The following is a 17,075-nucleotide window of genomic DNA, read 5'->3' as shown; positions in this document are numbered from 1 at the left end:
TTCTTAACTGATAACTGTTAAGAGTATGACTCTGAGTTTCTTTGGATTATACACTACTTTGGGCTTGCTGAGTGATACAGAATATACACTGTCACCTTCTGTGAATATACGCCATTACCTTCTTTGCATGTGTGTATGCTCTGTCGCTTCAATCGTGTCTGACTCTTTGAGTCCCTATGGACTGTAGCCTGCCAGGTTCCTCTGTCCATGGGATTCTCCAGACAAGAATACTGGCGTGGGTTGCCATGCCCTCCTTCAGGGGATCTTCCCCACCCAGGGATTGAACCCACCTCTCCTGCATTGCAGGTAGAGTCTCTACCACTGAGCCACCAGGGAAGCCCATCACCTTCTCTAAATAATGCCAGATCATTTTCTAAAGTGTACCAATACATTCTCCAATGAAAACATGTAAAAGTTCCCATTGTATATATTATTACTCAGTTCAGTTCAGTTGCTCAGTCGTGTCCAACTCTTTGCGACCCCATGAACGGTAGCACACCAGGCCTCCCTGTCCATCACCAACTCCCAGAGTCCACCCAAACCCATGTCCATTGAGTCGGTGATGCCATCCAATCATCTCATCCTCTGTTGTCCGCTTCTCCTCCTGCCCTCAATCTTTCCCAGCATTAGAGTCTTTCCCAATGAGTCAGTTCTTCACATCAGGTGACCAAAGTATTAGAGTTTCAGCTTCAACATCAGTCCTTCCAATGAGCACCCAGGACTGATCTCCTTTTGGATGGACTGGTTGGATCTCCTTGCAGTCCAAGGGACTCTTAAGAGTCTTCTCCAACACCAGAGTTCAAAAGCATCAATTCTTTGGCGCTCAGCTTTCTTTATAGTCCAACTCTCACATCCATACATGACCACTGGAAAAACCATAGCCTTGACTAGATGGACCTTTGTTGGCAAAGTAATATCTCTGCTTTTCAATATGCTGTCTAGGTTGGTCATAACTTTCCTTCCAAGGAGTAAGCGTCTTTTAATTTCATGGCTGCAGTCACCATCTGCAGTGATTTTGGAGCCCCAAAAAATAAAGTCAGCCACTGTTTCCACTGTTTCCCCATCTGTTTGCCAAGAAGTGATGGGACCAGATGCCATGATCTTAGTTTTCTGAATGTTCAGCTTTAAGCCAACTTTTTCATTCTCCTCTTTCACTTTCATCAAGAGGCTCTTTAGTTCTTCTTCACTTTCTGCCATAAGGGTGGTGTCATTTGCATATCTGAGGTTATTGATATTTCTCCCAGCAATCTTGATTCCAGCTTGGTGCTTCCTCCAGCCCTGCGTTTCTCATGATGTACTCTGCATAGAAGTTAAATAAGCAGGGTGACAATATACAGCCTTGACGTACTCCTTTCTGCTGCTTTTTTAATTTAGCAGTCTTATGAGTCTTGAAGACTCATGGTTTCAATCTGCATTTTCCTGACTTTAAATGAATTTGAGTATTTGAATATGTTTTCATGTTTTCATCCTGTATTTAAGGGACATTAATTATGTCATGTTAAGTACCTGCTTAGGTCTTTTATGTGTTTGTCTTATGGATTTCATTAATGTAGCCACTCATCTTGTACAATTTCCATAGTTTTGCCTTTTTCAGAATATCATATAATACATACATACAATATGTAGGCTTTTCAGATTGGTTTCTTTTACTTAGCAATATGCATTTAACATTCCTCTATATCTTTTCATGACTTGAGATCTCACTTTTTTCTAGTGATCAATAATATTGTTATCTGGATATACCGCAGCTTATCCATTCACCTGTTGAAGAATAACTTAGTTGCTTGCAAGTTTTGGCAATTAGGAATACATTTGCTATAAATACCTGGCAATTAGGAATACATTTGCTATAAATACCTGTGTGCAGATTTCTGTATAAACATAAGTTTTAAGCTCTTTTGGGCAAATATCAAACAGTGCAATTGCTGGATCATATGCTAAGAGTATGTTTAGTTTTGTAAGAAATGGCCAAATTGTCTTCCAAACTTGCTGCACCATTTTTGCATTCCCATTAGCAATGAGTGAGGGCTCCTGTTCCACATTCTTACCAGCATTTGGTGATTTGGATTTGCCTATTCTAAAAGGTCAGTTTTCATTCCAGTCCCAAAGAAGGGCAATGCCAAAGAATGTTCAAACTACTGCACAGTTGCACTCATTTCATATGCTGGTAAGATTATGCTCAAAATATTTCAAGCCAGGCTTCAGCAGTACATGCACTGAGAACTTCCACATGTACAAACTAGATTTAGAAAAGGCAGAGGAACCAGAGATCAAACTGCCAACATCTGTTAGATGATAGAGAAAGCAAGGAATTCTAGAAAAACATCTGCTTCATTGACTACACTAAAGTCTTTTGACTGTAGATCACAACACACTGTGGATGCGAGTACCGGACCACCTAAACTGTCTCCTGAGAATCCTGTATATGGGTCAAGAAGCAACAGTTAGAACTAGATATGGAACAACAGACTGGTTCAAAATTGAGAAAAGAGTATGTCAAGGCTGTATATTGTCACTCTGCTTATGATTTCTTTGGAGGGAATGATGCTGAAGCTGAAACTCCAGTCCTTTGGCCACCTCATGCGAAGAGCTGACTGATTGGAAAAGACTTTGATGCTGGGAGGGATTGGGGGCAGGAGGAGAAGGGGACGACAGAGGATGAGATGGTTGGATGGCATCACTGACTCGATGGACATGAGTTTGAGTGAACTCCGGGAGTTGGTGATGGACAGGGAGGCCTGGTGTGCTGTGATTCATGGGGTCACAAAGAGTCAGACACAACTGAATGACTGAACTGAACTGAACTGAACTGAACAGAGTATATCATGTAAAACGCTGGGCTGGATAAACTGTAAGCTGGATCAAGATTGCTGGGAGAAATACCAACAACCTTAGATAAACAGATGATACCATTCTGATCCTAAAGGAAATCAACCCTGAATATTCATTGGAAGGAGATGCTGAAGCTCAATACTTTGGCCACCTAATGTGAAGAGCCAACTCATTGGAAAAGACCCTGATGCTGGGAAAGATTGAAGGCAAAAGGAAAAGAGGGCAGCAGAAGATGAGATAGTTAGATAGCATCACCGACTCAATGGACATGGATCTGAGCAAACTCCAGGAGATGATGAAGAACAGGGAAACCTGGCTGCAGTCCATGGGGTCACAAAGAGTTGGACACAATTTAGTGACTGAACAACCACCACCACCACTCTAAAGGCAGAAAGTGAAGAGGAAGTAAAGAACCTCTTGAGGGTGAAAGAGGAGAGTCAAAAAGCTGACTTGAAACTCAACATTCAAAAAATTAAGATCATGGCATCCAGTTCCATCATTTCATGACAAATAGAAGGGGGAAATGTAGAAGCAATGACAGGGTTTATTTTCTTGGGTGCCAAAATCACTGTGGATGGTAACTGCAACCATGAAATTAAAAAACTCTTGCTCCTTGGAAGAAAAGCTGTGACCAACCTAGAGAGTGTATTAAAAAGCAGAAAAGTTTTCAAGAGAGAACAAGATGGCAGAGGAGTAGGTGGACGTGGAGTACATCTCTCTCCACGGATACATCAAGAATACACCTTCAGACACAGAAGGGCTTGCAGTAGACCTACTGAGAATAGGCAGGAGTACCTGACCACTGGACAAGAATATATAGAACCACTCAAAACTCAGTAGGATGAAGGAACTAGGGGGCAAAACATGGAGTGTTAGTAGGACTGGACCTACCCTTGGCGGGTGGGGGAACTGAAGCAGGGGTCTGATCCCCACATCGGGGCAATTGTCTGGGTCAGAGGAGAAACATTTGAGGCTAAGAAACATAAAGCAGCTGATCTGTGACAGCCTAAATGAAACGAGAATCAGACAATCCTTGCTACAGACATATGTACCCTGGACAGGGACACAGGTCCCCTAGAAGGTGCAGCAGGTAGGAGCTGGAGCATAGAGATTGTGGAACAATCCCAGGGTGAAGGCTGCTATTGACTGCTTGGAGACAGACTGAGAGGATGTGAGGGAGGAAGTGCCTATAGAGGAAAGCCAGGCAGCCATGGAAGCAGGGATACTGCTGAGTCATGCATGGGGGGTGGAGCCATCACCATAGCCTCTCTCTCCCCGCATGTCAGCACCGGCAGCTGAACAATAGAGAGGCTGGCCCATCAACTGCCTGATGAGGGGAACAATAGAGTAGGACTCCACCCAGGGTGCCCCTTTAAGTCCCTCATACGCTCCTTTTAACTCTTGTGGCTGAGGCAGTCTGTGTCCCTGCACACTTGGCGCCACCAGGGCCCCTGCAACCCAAGCAGCTGCACTACCTCAATACTTGGCACTCATTGGAGCAGACCTAAGTTCTTCAAGGCAGCATCAGGAGCAAACCCCAGTGGACTACCCACACGCAGAGGCAGAGATAAAACCACAATTGAAACCCAGGGGCAGTGTGGCTAAGGAAGAGGACCCAAAACCTTACCACCAGCTGTACAAGCTGCAGATTAAATCCACATGATCAACTACTGTTGATCAACTACTCTGTTGTCTATGGAATATATAAAAAGACACTGAGCGCTCCCACAAAAGAAAATGCACTAGTTCTGACAGCTGTGGACACTGGAGGCAAGAACACACAGGAGTAGCACCAGATTATAGTGTGAGCTGCCCTCACAGCAGATCCAGAGACCAGCGCAGTGTTGGAGGGCAACCTAGCGAGGTGAGGTGGACTGTGACTCCCAGTGAGGGAAAGGACGCTGACAGCAGAGGCTCAAGAAAAACATTTATTATTCTTATATTTTGACTTGTTCTGTAGTTTCTTTGATTTTTGTTTTTCTTTTTTTCCCCCTCCTGTTGTAGTTGTTGATTTTATTAGCACTGTGAAATCTATTTAAGCTTTTGAGATTTTTTTTTCCAATTACACTCTTTATTTCTGTTATAGACTTCTGTCTCTATGTTGGCCTTTTGCAGTTCTGTAGTTTTCCTTTTCTCTCTCTCTTTTTTTATTTAAATTTTAAAACTTATTATTTTTTCTACATTTATTCCTTTGTTTGTTTTTCCTACTGTTCTTTACCCCTTGCTGTTAATCTTTAATATATATAAATATTCTTTATCTACTTCTGTTTAACTTTGCATTTCTCTTCTCTCTTTCTTTTTCTCACTATATTTGTTAGTTTTGCTTTCATGCTTTATTCCCCACTTGGCACCTTGCTTTAGTTTTGTTTTCCAGTTTGTGCTTTAGTTAGTTTTGTTCTTAACTGCTGGGTAACATTTTTGGTTTCCTTTGTTCACCGGGTCAATCTATTGTACTTTATTTTTGTTGGACTGTTTTGATTTTGCTTATCGGTGTACATATATGTGTGTATAGTCTATTATTTAATTATTATTTGCCTGATTTTGTAATTGCCATTTGTCTGGGGTTGTCTTTGTCTTCTTGTTTTTGGGTATTTATTTTAATCCCATTTAATGCCATAACAGACCACTTGTGGAATCTCTGTTCCTGGCCAGAGATCAAGCCCTGAGCCTTTGAAGTGGGAGCACTGACTCCAAGACCCTAGACTACCAGAGAACTCCTTACCCTAGGGAATATTAAATGGTGAGAACTCCTACAAAGGCAACCACTTGTATACAAGATCCAGCATCACCCAACTATCAGTAGCACCCTGTGCAGGACACCTCATCCAAACAACAAACAAGACAAAAACACAAACCCAGTCATCAGCAGACAGGAGTACCACCTCACTCAGCCCTGCCCATCAGGGAAAAAAAAAGTCACCTCCTTCCACCAGAACAGAAGCACAAGTTACACCCTACATGAAGCTTATACAAACCACTGCACCAAACTTACAAGGGCAGAAACCAAAAGAAAGAAAGAATTCAACCTTTAAATCTGGAAAACAGAGACCTCAAACACAGTAAGTTAAAAAAAATAATGAAAAGGCAGAGAAATACTGCACAAATGAAGGAACAAACTAGAAACACACAAATCTAAATAAATGAAGAGGAAATAAGCAAACTACCTGAAAAAGAATTCAAAATAATGATAGTAAAAATGATCAAAAATCTTGAAAATGGAGAAAATGCAAGAATCAATTAACAAAGACCTAGAAGAATTAAAGAATAAACATACAAACAACACAATTATTGAAATTAAAAATATTCTAGAAGGAATCAAGAGGATATCTGAAATAGAAGAATGTATGAGTGAGCTGGAAGATAAAATGGTGAAAATAACTGCTTAAGAGCAGAATAAAGTTAAAAGAATGAAAAGAACTGGGAATAGTCTCAGAGATCTCTGGGACAATATTAAATGCACCAACATTCAAATTACAGGGGTCCCAGAAGAAGAAGAGAAAAAGAAAGGGTATGAGAAAATTTTTGAAGAGATTATAGTTGAAAACTTCCCCAACATGGAAAAGGAAATAGTCCAATCAAGTCCAAGAGATGCAAAGAGTCCCATACAGGATAAACTCAAGGAGAAACATACCAAGACACATACTAATCAAACACAAAGACTATTAAAAGCAGCAAGGGAAAAGCAACAAGTAACATACAAGGGAAACCCCATATGTTTAACAGCTGATCTTTCAGTAGAAACTCTGCAGGCCAGAAGGAAATGGCAGGATATATTTAAAGTACTGAAAGGAAAAATCTACAACCAAAATTACTCTACCCAGCAAGGATCTCATTCAGAATTGATGGAGAAATCAAAAGCTTCACAGACAAGCAAAAGTTGAGAAGTCGGTACCACCAAACCAGCTTTACAGCAAATGTTAAAGGGACTTATATAGTCAGGGAATACAAGAAAAGATAAAGATCTACAAAAACAAACCCCAAACAATTAAGGAAATGGCAATAGGAACATATATATCAATAATTACTTTAAATGTAAATGGATTCAATGCTCCAACCAAAAGACAGACTGGATGAATGGATACAAAAATAAGACCCATATATATGCTGTCTACAAGAAACCACTTCAGATCTAAAGACACATATAGACTGAAAGTGAAAGGACGGAAAAATATATTCCATGTGACTGGAAATCCAAAGAAAGCTGGAGTAGCAATCCTCAGAACAGACAAAATAGACCTTAAAATAAAGAAGGTTTCAAGAGATGAGGAAGGACACTACATAATGAGGGAACAGTCCAAGAGGAAGACATAACAATTGTAAATATCTACGCACTCAACATAGGAGCACCTCAATACATAAGACAAACACAAACATAAAAGGAAAAGTTTACAGTAACACAATAATAGCAGGAGACTTTAATACCCCATTTACACCAATGGACACATCATCAAAACAGAAAATTAATACGAAAACACAAATCTTCAATGATACATTAGACGAGATGGATTTCATTGATATCTTCAAGACATTCCATCCAAATGCTGAAGAATACACCTTCTTCTCAACTGCAGATGGAACATTCTCCAGGATAGACCACATCTTGGATCACAAATCAAACCTCAGTAAATTTGAGAAAATGGAAATCATCTCAAACATCTCTTCTGACAACAACACTATGAGACTAGATATCAATTACAAGAAAAAAAAAAACCTGTAGAAAACACGTGGAGAGTAAACAATATGTTTCTAAATAAGGAACAGGTTACTGAAGAAATCAAAAGGGAAATCAAGAAAAAACGAAATGAAAACATGGCAACTCAAAACCAATGGGATGCAGCAAAAGCAGTTCTAAGAGGGAAGTTTATAGCAATACAGTCCTACCTCAAGAAACAAGAAAAACATCGAATAGGCAACCTAACTTTACACCTAAAGCAACTGGGAAAAGAAGAACAGACCCCCCCCCCCAAAAAAAAAGAAATCACAAAAGTCAGAGCAAAAATAAATGAAAAAGAAATGAAAGAAACAATAGTAAAGATTAATAAAACTAAAAGCTGGTTCTTTGAAAAGATAAAATTAACAAACCTTTCACCAAACTCATCAAGGAAAAAAGAATCAAATCAACAAAATTAGAAATGAAAAAGGAGAGGTTACAACAGACAATGCAGAAATACAAAGGGTTATTATGAGCAACTGTATGGAAATAAAATGCATAACCGGGAAGAAATGGACAGATTCTTAGAAAAGTTCAATCTTCCAAGACTGAACCAGGAAGAAATAGAAATTATGAACAACCCAATTACAAGCACTGATATAGAACTGTGATAAAAAATCTCCCAGAAAACAAAAGCCCAGGACAAGATGACTTCACAGGTGACTTATATCAAACATTTATGGAAGAGCTAATACCTATCCTTCTAAAACTCTTTCAAAAAATTGCAGAGGAAGGAACACTTCCAAACTCATTCTATGAGGCCACCATCACCCTGATTCCAAAACAGGACAAAGACAACACAAAAAAAGAAAACTGCAGGCCAATATCACTGATGAACATAGATGCAAAAATCCTCAACGAAGTTTTAGCAAACAGAATTCACCAACACATTAAAAAGCTCATACACCATGATCAAGTTGAGTTTATTCCAGGGATGCAAGGATTCTTCAATATATGCAAATGAATCAATGTGATATACCATGTTAACAAATTGAAAGATAAAAACCATATGATAATCTCAATAGATAAAGAGACAAAATTCAGCACCCATTTATGATTAAAATTCTTCAAAAAATGGGCATAGAAGGAACCTACCACAATATAGTAAAGGCCGTATATGATAAGCGCACAGCAAACATTATTTTCAATGGTGAAAAACTGAAAGCATCTCTTCTAAGATTAGGAACAAGACAAGGGTGTCCATTCTCACCACTATTATTCAACATAGTTTTGGAAGTCTAGACTATAGCAATCACAGAAGAAATAAAAAGAATCCAGATCAGAAAAGTAGAGTGCTCCCTGTTTGCAGATTATATGATACTATACATGGAAAACCCTAAAGATATTATCAGAAAATTACTAGAGCTAATCAGTGAATTTAGCAAAGTTGCAGGATACAAAATCAATACACAGAAGTCACTTGCATTCCTGTGTACTAACAATGAAAAATCAGAAAGAGAAATTAAGAAATGAATCCTATTCACTGTTGCAACAGAAAGAATAAAATATCTAGGAATAAACCTACCTAAGGAGACAAAATAACTGTATACAGAAAATTATAAGACACTGATGAAATCAACGATGACATAAACAGATGGAGAGATATTCCATGTTTCTGAGTAGGAAGAATCCACATTATGAAAATGACTAAGCTACCACATGCAGTCTAAAGATTCAATGTGATCCCTATCAAATTACCAATCACATCTTCAAAGAACTACAACCAAAAAATTTACAATTCATATGGAAACACAAAAGACTCTGAATAGCCAAAGCAGCCTTGAGAAAGAAGAATAGAGCTGGAGGAATTAACCTTCCTGACTTCAGATTATACTACAAAGCTACGGTCATCAAGGCAGTTTGGTACTGGCACAGAAACAGAAATATAGACCAGTAGAACAAGATAGCCCAGAAATAAACCCATGCACCTATGGGTACCTTATTTTTGACAAAGGAGGCAAGAATATACAATGAGGCAAAGACAGCCTCTTCAGTAAGTGATGCTAGGAAAACTGGACAGCTACATGTTAAAGAATGAAATCAGAACACTTCCTAACACCATACACAAGTATAAAGTCAAAATGGATTAAAGTCCTAAATATAAGACCAGAAACTATAAAACTCTTAGAGGAAAACATAGGCAGAACATTCGATGACATGAATCAAAGCAAGGTCCTCTATGACCCACCTCCTAGAGTAACGGAAATAAAAACAAAAGTAAACAAATGGGATGTAGTTAAAAGCTTTTGGCACAGCAAAGGAAACTATAAACAAGGTGAAAAGACAACCCTCAGAATGGGAGAAAATAATAGCAAATGACAAAGGATTAATTTCCAAAATATACAAGCAGCTCATACAACTCAATACCAGAAAAAGAAACAGCTCAATCAAAAAGTGGGAAAAAGACCCAAACAGACATTTCTCCAAATAAGACATACAGATAGCTAACAGACACATGAAAAGATGCTCTACATCACTCATTATTAGAGAAATATAAATCAAAACTATAATGAGATATTATTTCACACCTGTCAGAATGGCCATCATCAAAAAGTCTACAAACAATAAATGCTGGAGAGGGTATGGAGAAAAGGAAACCCTCTTGCACTGCTGGTGGGAATGTAAGTTGATATAGCCACTACAGAAGTCCTTAAAAAACTAAGAACAAAACCACTATATGACTCAGCAATCCCACTCCTAGGCATATACCCTGAGAAAACCAAAACTGAAAAAGACACATGCACCCCAGTGTTCACTGCAGCACTATTTACAACAGCTAGAACCTGGAAGCAACCTAGATGTTTGACCGATGAATGCATAAAGAAGTGGTACATGTACACTATGGAATATTCACATTTCAGTCAGTTCTAATGCGGTGGCTGAACCTGGAGCCTATTATACAGAGTGAAGTAAATCAGAAAGAGAAAGGTAAATATTGTGTACTAACACATATATATATGGAATCTGGAAAGATGGTACTGAAGAATTTATTCTCAAGGGAGCAGTGGAGAAACAGACATAGAGAACAGACTTATGGACACAGGGAGAGGGGAGGAGAGGGTGAGATGTATGGAGAGAGTAACATGGAAACTTACATTATCATGTGTAAAATAGGTAGCCAATAGGAATTTGCCATATGTCTCAGGGAACTCAAACAGGGGCTCTGTATCAACTTAGAGGGGTGGGATGGGGAGGGAGATGGGAGAGAGGTTCCACACCTATGACTGATTCATGTCGATGTTTGACACAAAACAACAAAATTCTGTAAAGCAATTATGCTTCAATTAAAAAATAAATTTTTAAAAAAGGCAGAGCCATTAGTTTGCAAACAAAGGTCCTTATAGTCAAATCTTTGGTTTTTCCAGTAGTCATGTTCAGATGTGAGAACTGGACCAAAAAGAAGGCTGAGTGCCAAAGAACTGATGCTTTTGAATTGTGCTGGAGAAACTTTTGAGAGTCCCTTGGGCAGCACAGAGATCAAGCCAGTCAACATTAAAGGAAATTAACCCTGAATATCCACTGGAGGAATTGATGCTGAAACTCCATCATGTCCTTTGGCCACTTGATGTGAAGAGCCAACTCACTGGAAAAGACCGTGATTCTGGGGAAGATTGAAGGCAAAAGGAGAAGGGAGTGGCAGAGGATGAGATGGTTAGATAGCATCACCAAGTCAACAGACATGTTTGAGCAAATTCCAGGAGATGGTAGAGGACGGAGGAGCCCGGTGTGCTGCAGTCTATGGGGCCACAGAGTCTTAGCACCTGAGCAATGAGTGAGGGTGTTAGTGGAATCTCATTATTTTAAAAATTGGTTCTTGGCTGCACTGGGTCTTCTCTGCTGCCTGTGGCCTTTCTCTGGTTGTGGAGAACAGGGGCTACTTTTGTTGTGGCGCGCAGGCTCTAGTAGTTGTGGCACATGGGCTTAGCTGCTCTATAGCCTGTGGGCTCTTCCCGCCCCAGGGATCGAACCTGTGTCTTATGTCTCCTGCATCGACAGGTGGGTTCTTTGCCACTAGCACTGCCTGGGAAGCCCCTAGTCCTCTGTTAGGTATGTCTTTTGCAGATATTTTCTCTCAGTCTGTAGCTTTTCATTGTCTTTCACAGAGCAGAAACTTTTAGTCTAATTTATCAGTTCTTTCTTTCATGGATCATACTTTTGGAATTACTGCCAAACCCAAGGTCATCTAGATTTTCTCGTTTTTTTTTTTTTAATAGTTATTTATTTAGTTAACTGTTGCTGGGTCTTAGTTACAGCATGTGGGATCTAGTTCCCTGACCAGGGATTGAACCTGGGTCTCCTGAATTGGGAGTGTGGGGTCCTAGCCCTTGGACCACCAGGGAAGCCCTCTTCTATGTTATCTTCTAAGAGTTTTACACTTCTGTGTTTTACATTTAGGTCTGTGGTCCATTTTGAGGTAATTCTTGTGGAGGATAGAAGGTCTATATCTAGATTCACCTTTTTCTTAACGTGGATCTCCAGTTGTTCCAGCATCATTTATTAAAAGCACTGTCTTTGCTCCATTTTATTGCCTTTGCTCCTTTGTTGAAAATTAGTTGACTATACCTATGTAAGTCTGTTTCTGGGTTCTCTGTTCTATTCGATTGATCTATTTGTCTGTCCTTTTATGAATATCATCTTGATTATTGTAGCTCTATGGTATATCTTTAAGTCAGGTACTGGCAGCTCTTCAACTTCGTTCTTTTCCTTCAATACTATGTTGTCTATTCTGAGCCTTTTACCCTCTCTGTATAACCTTTAGAGTAAGTTAATATCCACAAAATAATTTGCTGAGGTTTTGATTTGGCTTGTTTTGAACCTGTAGAAAAGTTTGGAAGAACTGCCATCCTGACAGTGTTGTCTTTCTATCCATTGACATGTGAAATACCTGTCTATTTATTTAGTTCTTATTTGATTTCTTTTATCAAAGTTTTGTAGTTTTCCTTGTATAGGTCTTGTACATATTTTGTTAGATTTATACCTAAGTATTTCATTTTGGGGGGTGTTAATGTAAATAGTATTATATTTTCAATTTAAAATTCCAGTTATTCATTGCTGTTACATTTGAAAGCAATTGACTTTTATATATTAACCTTGTATCCTGCACCCCTGCTGTAATCACTTATTAATTACAGGAGTTCCTTTGTCAAATCTTTTGGATTTTCTACATAGATTATCGTGTCATCTGTAAGCAAAGAAAATTTTATTTCTTCCCTCTCAATCTGTATACCTTTTATCTCCTTTTCTTGTTTTTAGGACTTAACAGTATGATGTTGAAAACCAGTGGGAGCTTCCTGGAGGCCCATGGTTAGGACTCAGTGCTCTCATGGCCGGGGCCCAGATTCAGTCCCTGGGACAGGAGCTAAGATTCCACGAGCCACAGAGCATGGCCAAAGGAAAAAAAAGTCCACTCTTACCAGTTCTATTTAATACTGTCCAAAAAATCCTAGGCAGTACAATAAAGCAAGATAAAGACATAAAGAAAGATATAAAACTGTCTCTATTCACAAATGTCAGTCTAGATAGAAACCGCCCCCCATCCCCCAAGAAAATCTGTTTTAAAAGCTCCTAGAACTAATAACAGAGAAGGCAATGGCACCCCACTCCAATGCTCTTGCCTGGAAATTCCCATGGACAGGGGAGCCTGGTAGGCTGCAGTCCATGGGGTCGTGAAGAGTCGGACACGACTGAGCAACTTGACTTTCACTTTTCACTTTCATGCATTGGAGAGGGAAATGGCAACCCACTCCAGTGTTCTAGCCTGGAGAATCCCAGGGACGGGGGAGCCTGGTGGGCTGCAGTCCATGGGGTCGTGAAGAGTCAGACACGACTGAAGCGACTTAGCAGCAGCAGCAGTAGCAGCAGAACTACTAAGTGCATTTAGTATGATCCCAGGACAAAATTTCTCTTTTCATGTATTAGCCAAGAACAATTTAAACATTTAAAATACCTATAAGAAAAAAGAAAAAGTAGTAATTAGGTACAAATCTAACAAAATATGTACATGGTCTCTGCCCAAAAGTACAAAACAGTGAAGAAAAAAAAAATCGGAGAACACTAAGTGCAGATATATTGTATTTATGGATTGGATGCCTCAATATTGTTCAGTTGTCAGTACTTCCCCAGTTGATCTACACACAACCCCAGTTAAAGTCCTAGAAGGATCTTTGTAGATACAAACCAGCTGATTCTAAAATTCATATAGAAGGCAAAGGAACTGGAATGGCTAAAATATTTTGGGGGGAAAAATATAAAACCTGAATTCATACCACCTGATTTTAAGACTTACTATAAAGCTACAGTAATCAAGACAGTGGTTTTATTGAAAGGGTAAACACATACAGACCAATGGAACAGAGTCTGTATCAAACCAACTCTTTGAAAATTTGTTTAAAGTGAAAGTCACTCAGTCGTGTCTGACTCTCTGCAACCCATGGACTATACAGTCCATGGAATTCTCCAGGCCAGAATACTGGAGTGGGTAGCCTTTCCCTTCTCCAGGGGATCTTCCCCACCCAGGGATCAAACCCAGGTCTCCTGCATTGCAGGCAGATTCTTCAGCAGGTGAGCCAGGAGGGAAGCCCTCAGAATTTGAGACTTACTTTATTGCCCATATTATATGGTTCTACTTTCATAAATAATACTTATGTGTTATTTACAGTTGTATTTTCTACATCAAATTTCATTGATTCAAAGATGTGTTTTCCACACTGAAACATCTCTGAAATCAAGTATGCATCTGGCCATCAATGGCATGGTATAATTTAACTGGCAGTGGCCTTTCCTTCTTAGTGGTACTTAAGATAATAGCTTTTCTTATAATCAATCAGTGATGGCTTACAGATGATGAAATTCAGAATGTTAGGTCAAGTTTTTCCATTGTTCAAGTGTCTATACTGATTACTTTCCTGCTTTTTGTATCAATTATGAGAGGTATATTAAATTCTACTAAGATTATGAAATTTTTTCTATTTCTGCATTTTGCTTAACATCTTGACCCTGTATTATTAGGTGCATATAAGTTTAGATGTATTTTTATCTTCCAAGTGAGTTAAAATCTTTTTATACTGACCATTTTGTCCCAGCCATAATTTTTTATGTTCAACATAAATATAGCTGTACTATATGCTTTGTGCTTTCTTTTGGCTGATAATTGGCTGATATAACCTTTTCTGTGCTTTTACTTTCAACCTTGCTGTATCCTTATATTTTAGGGATATAAACAACATATAGCTGAATTTTGTTTTCTAATCCAACATGGCAATCTTTAACTAAAATGCTCAGTACATTTACAATTATTATGATTACTAATATGCATAGATTTCTGTACTTTTTTGGGGGAGGCAATTTGTCCTGCCTATTTCTTTTGGATTAATGAGGGTTTTTTTAGTGGGTATAGATTTCTAGATTTCTTGCAACATGCAAATAATGTAGTGAAAAGTAGAGGGGTCCTCCAATGTCCTCTGTCATTTACCCAAATAGTCTGAGCTTGTGAAACACCATGTTTCATGTTTAATTAGTATCCTTCACTGAGCAGTTAATTCCTCGAAATTTTATTTGATTGCTTATTTATGATGGCAGTGGGTAGTGGGGAAAGAAATTGTGACTTTTTTTTTCCTTTTTAAAATTCATTGCAGGTCTGTTTTTGTTTACTGTTTTACCAACTAAGCCTAAGCTTTCTTGCACATCTTATGAATTAAAAAAAAATTTTTTTTTCTTAGCAAGTATTTTTTTCAGAGATGATGGTAAATTCTAAGAATTGTCATCTGAGGAAAAAAAATGCTCTCATATTCAGGTTTTTTCCAAAAGAAAGTTATTACTTTATCATAGCTAAAATGCTAAATTTTCTTTGGTCTGCTTGATCTTTTATTTGGGGAATTAAAGTACCATTTATAAACTTCTAAAAGAGATACTACACTCTGATATGTTATTTATGGGTTCATGTAGTAAACATAAAAACATGGACTGGTTCCATACTGAATTCATGATAGTGGCTTCCTTCAGGGAGGGAAACTGGACTAGGGAAAGATGAGTTTTATCTGTGCATTTTTTCCTCTTCAGAAAATGAGCTGAAGGCAATAAAATGTTAACATTTATTAATTCTGAATGGTGCATGTACAAGGATTTGATATGTTAACTTGTGTAGTTTTCTATGTAATTTTTAAAGTTTGTAAAACTTGTGATTTTTAAAACGGAGGTTGCCATCTAGTGGACACATTTAAATAGACCTTTAAGATTCTGTGCTACTCGAGAGCAGAGATTCAGTGAAGCTTTTCAGACTTTCCAGCACATTACGAAGGTACACTCTAAAAGACCACAGACTGGAGTTGATCAAGCTTAGGTCCAAACCCTAGTTTTGCTATTTACCATGTAACCCTGGGTAGAGTAACATTAGGTATAGAATCTGCCTGCAGTGCAGATCTGGGTTTGATTCCTGGGTCAGGAAGATCTCCTGGAGAAAGAAATGGCAACGCACTCATCTTCTTGCCTGGAAAATCCCATGGACAGAGGAACCTTGTGGCTCAGCTGGTAAAGAATCCATGGGTAGACCTGGCTTCGATCCCTGGGTTGGAGAGTAAAGGCTGGAGAAGGGAAAGGCTACCCACTCCAGAATTCTGGCCTGGAGAATCCCATGGACTGTATAGTCGGTTGCAGAGTCGGACACAACTGAGTGACTTTCACAGTCCGTGGGGGTCGCAGAGTCGGGAGTGACTAACACAACAACAAAGCACTCCTTTAAACCAGGTAAGGACTGCCCTAGACTGGGGATACAGAAAAGCATAAGATGCAGTCTCCCCTTCAAGTTTTAAAATAAAGGTGTGTGTTGTTGGGGGTAAGGGTATATGTGCTGTTTTATATTGGTTAGGGGTTAGGTTTAAATCCCAGATGCCTAGTTATTAATACTCATATAACCTTAGTTAGACATTAATGTCACCCTGTGAGACTGGTACTTAGCTGAGTTCCATGAGAGATACAACTCTGCCTTGTCTGTCACTCTTCCTGTAATGCTTGGCATGTAAAAGGCCTTCAATAAGTTTCTTCTGAATGAATGTCTACTTTAATAGTTTCTTATGCATAGTAATTAATAAATAGTAGATGTTAAGGAAATGGTAAAACTGTACATGTTATTATATAGGTAACTCAATTTTGTAATAAATGTATATTTATATAAGTTAAAACATATATACTTATCAAAGGCAGCAAATTATCACATATATCCATCAATTTTGAGGAAATGGATCTCAACCATGAAATGGCAAAGACTTGGTCTCTAATCCCTGTCTGTGTTTGCTGTAAAGAAAGGTACATGAATAAAGGGACTGAGTTAACAGAATCTCTTAAAAAAAAAAAAAAAGTTAAATGGCCTACACCTCCTTCAACTGACTCTCTCAAAGATTTCTGCCAAGGACTTTCCTGGTGGCCCAGTGGTTAAGATTCCACCCTTCCACTGCAGGGGGGCATGGCTTCCGTCCCTAGTCAGGGAACTAACATTCCGCATGCTATTTTGCATGCTGCATGGCATGGCCAAAAAAAT

This window comes from Oryx dammah, unplaced genomic scaffold, assembly GCF_014754425.2.
Source record: "Oryx dammah isolate SB20612 unplaced genomic scaffold, SCBI_Odam_1.1 HiC_scaffold_29, whole genome shotgun sequence".
Taxonomy (NCBI): domain Eukaryota; kingdom Metazoa; phylum Chordata; class Mammalia; order Artiodactyla; family Bovidae; genus Oryx; species Oryx dammah.
Note: the sequence above shows the minus strand (reverse complement) of the source record.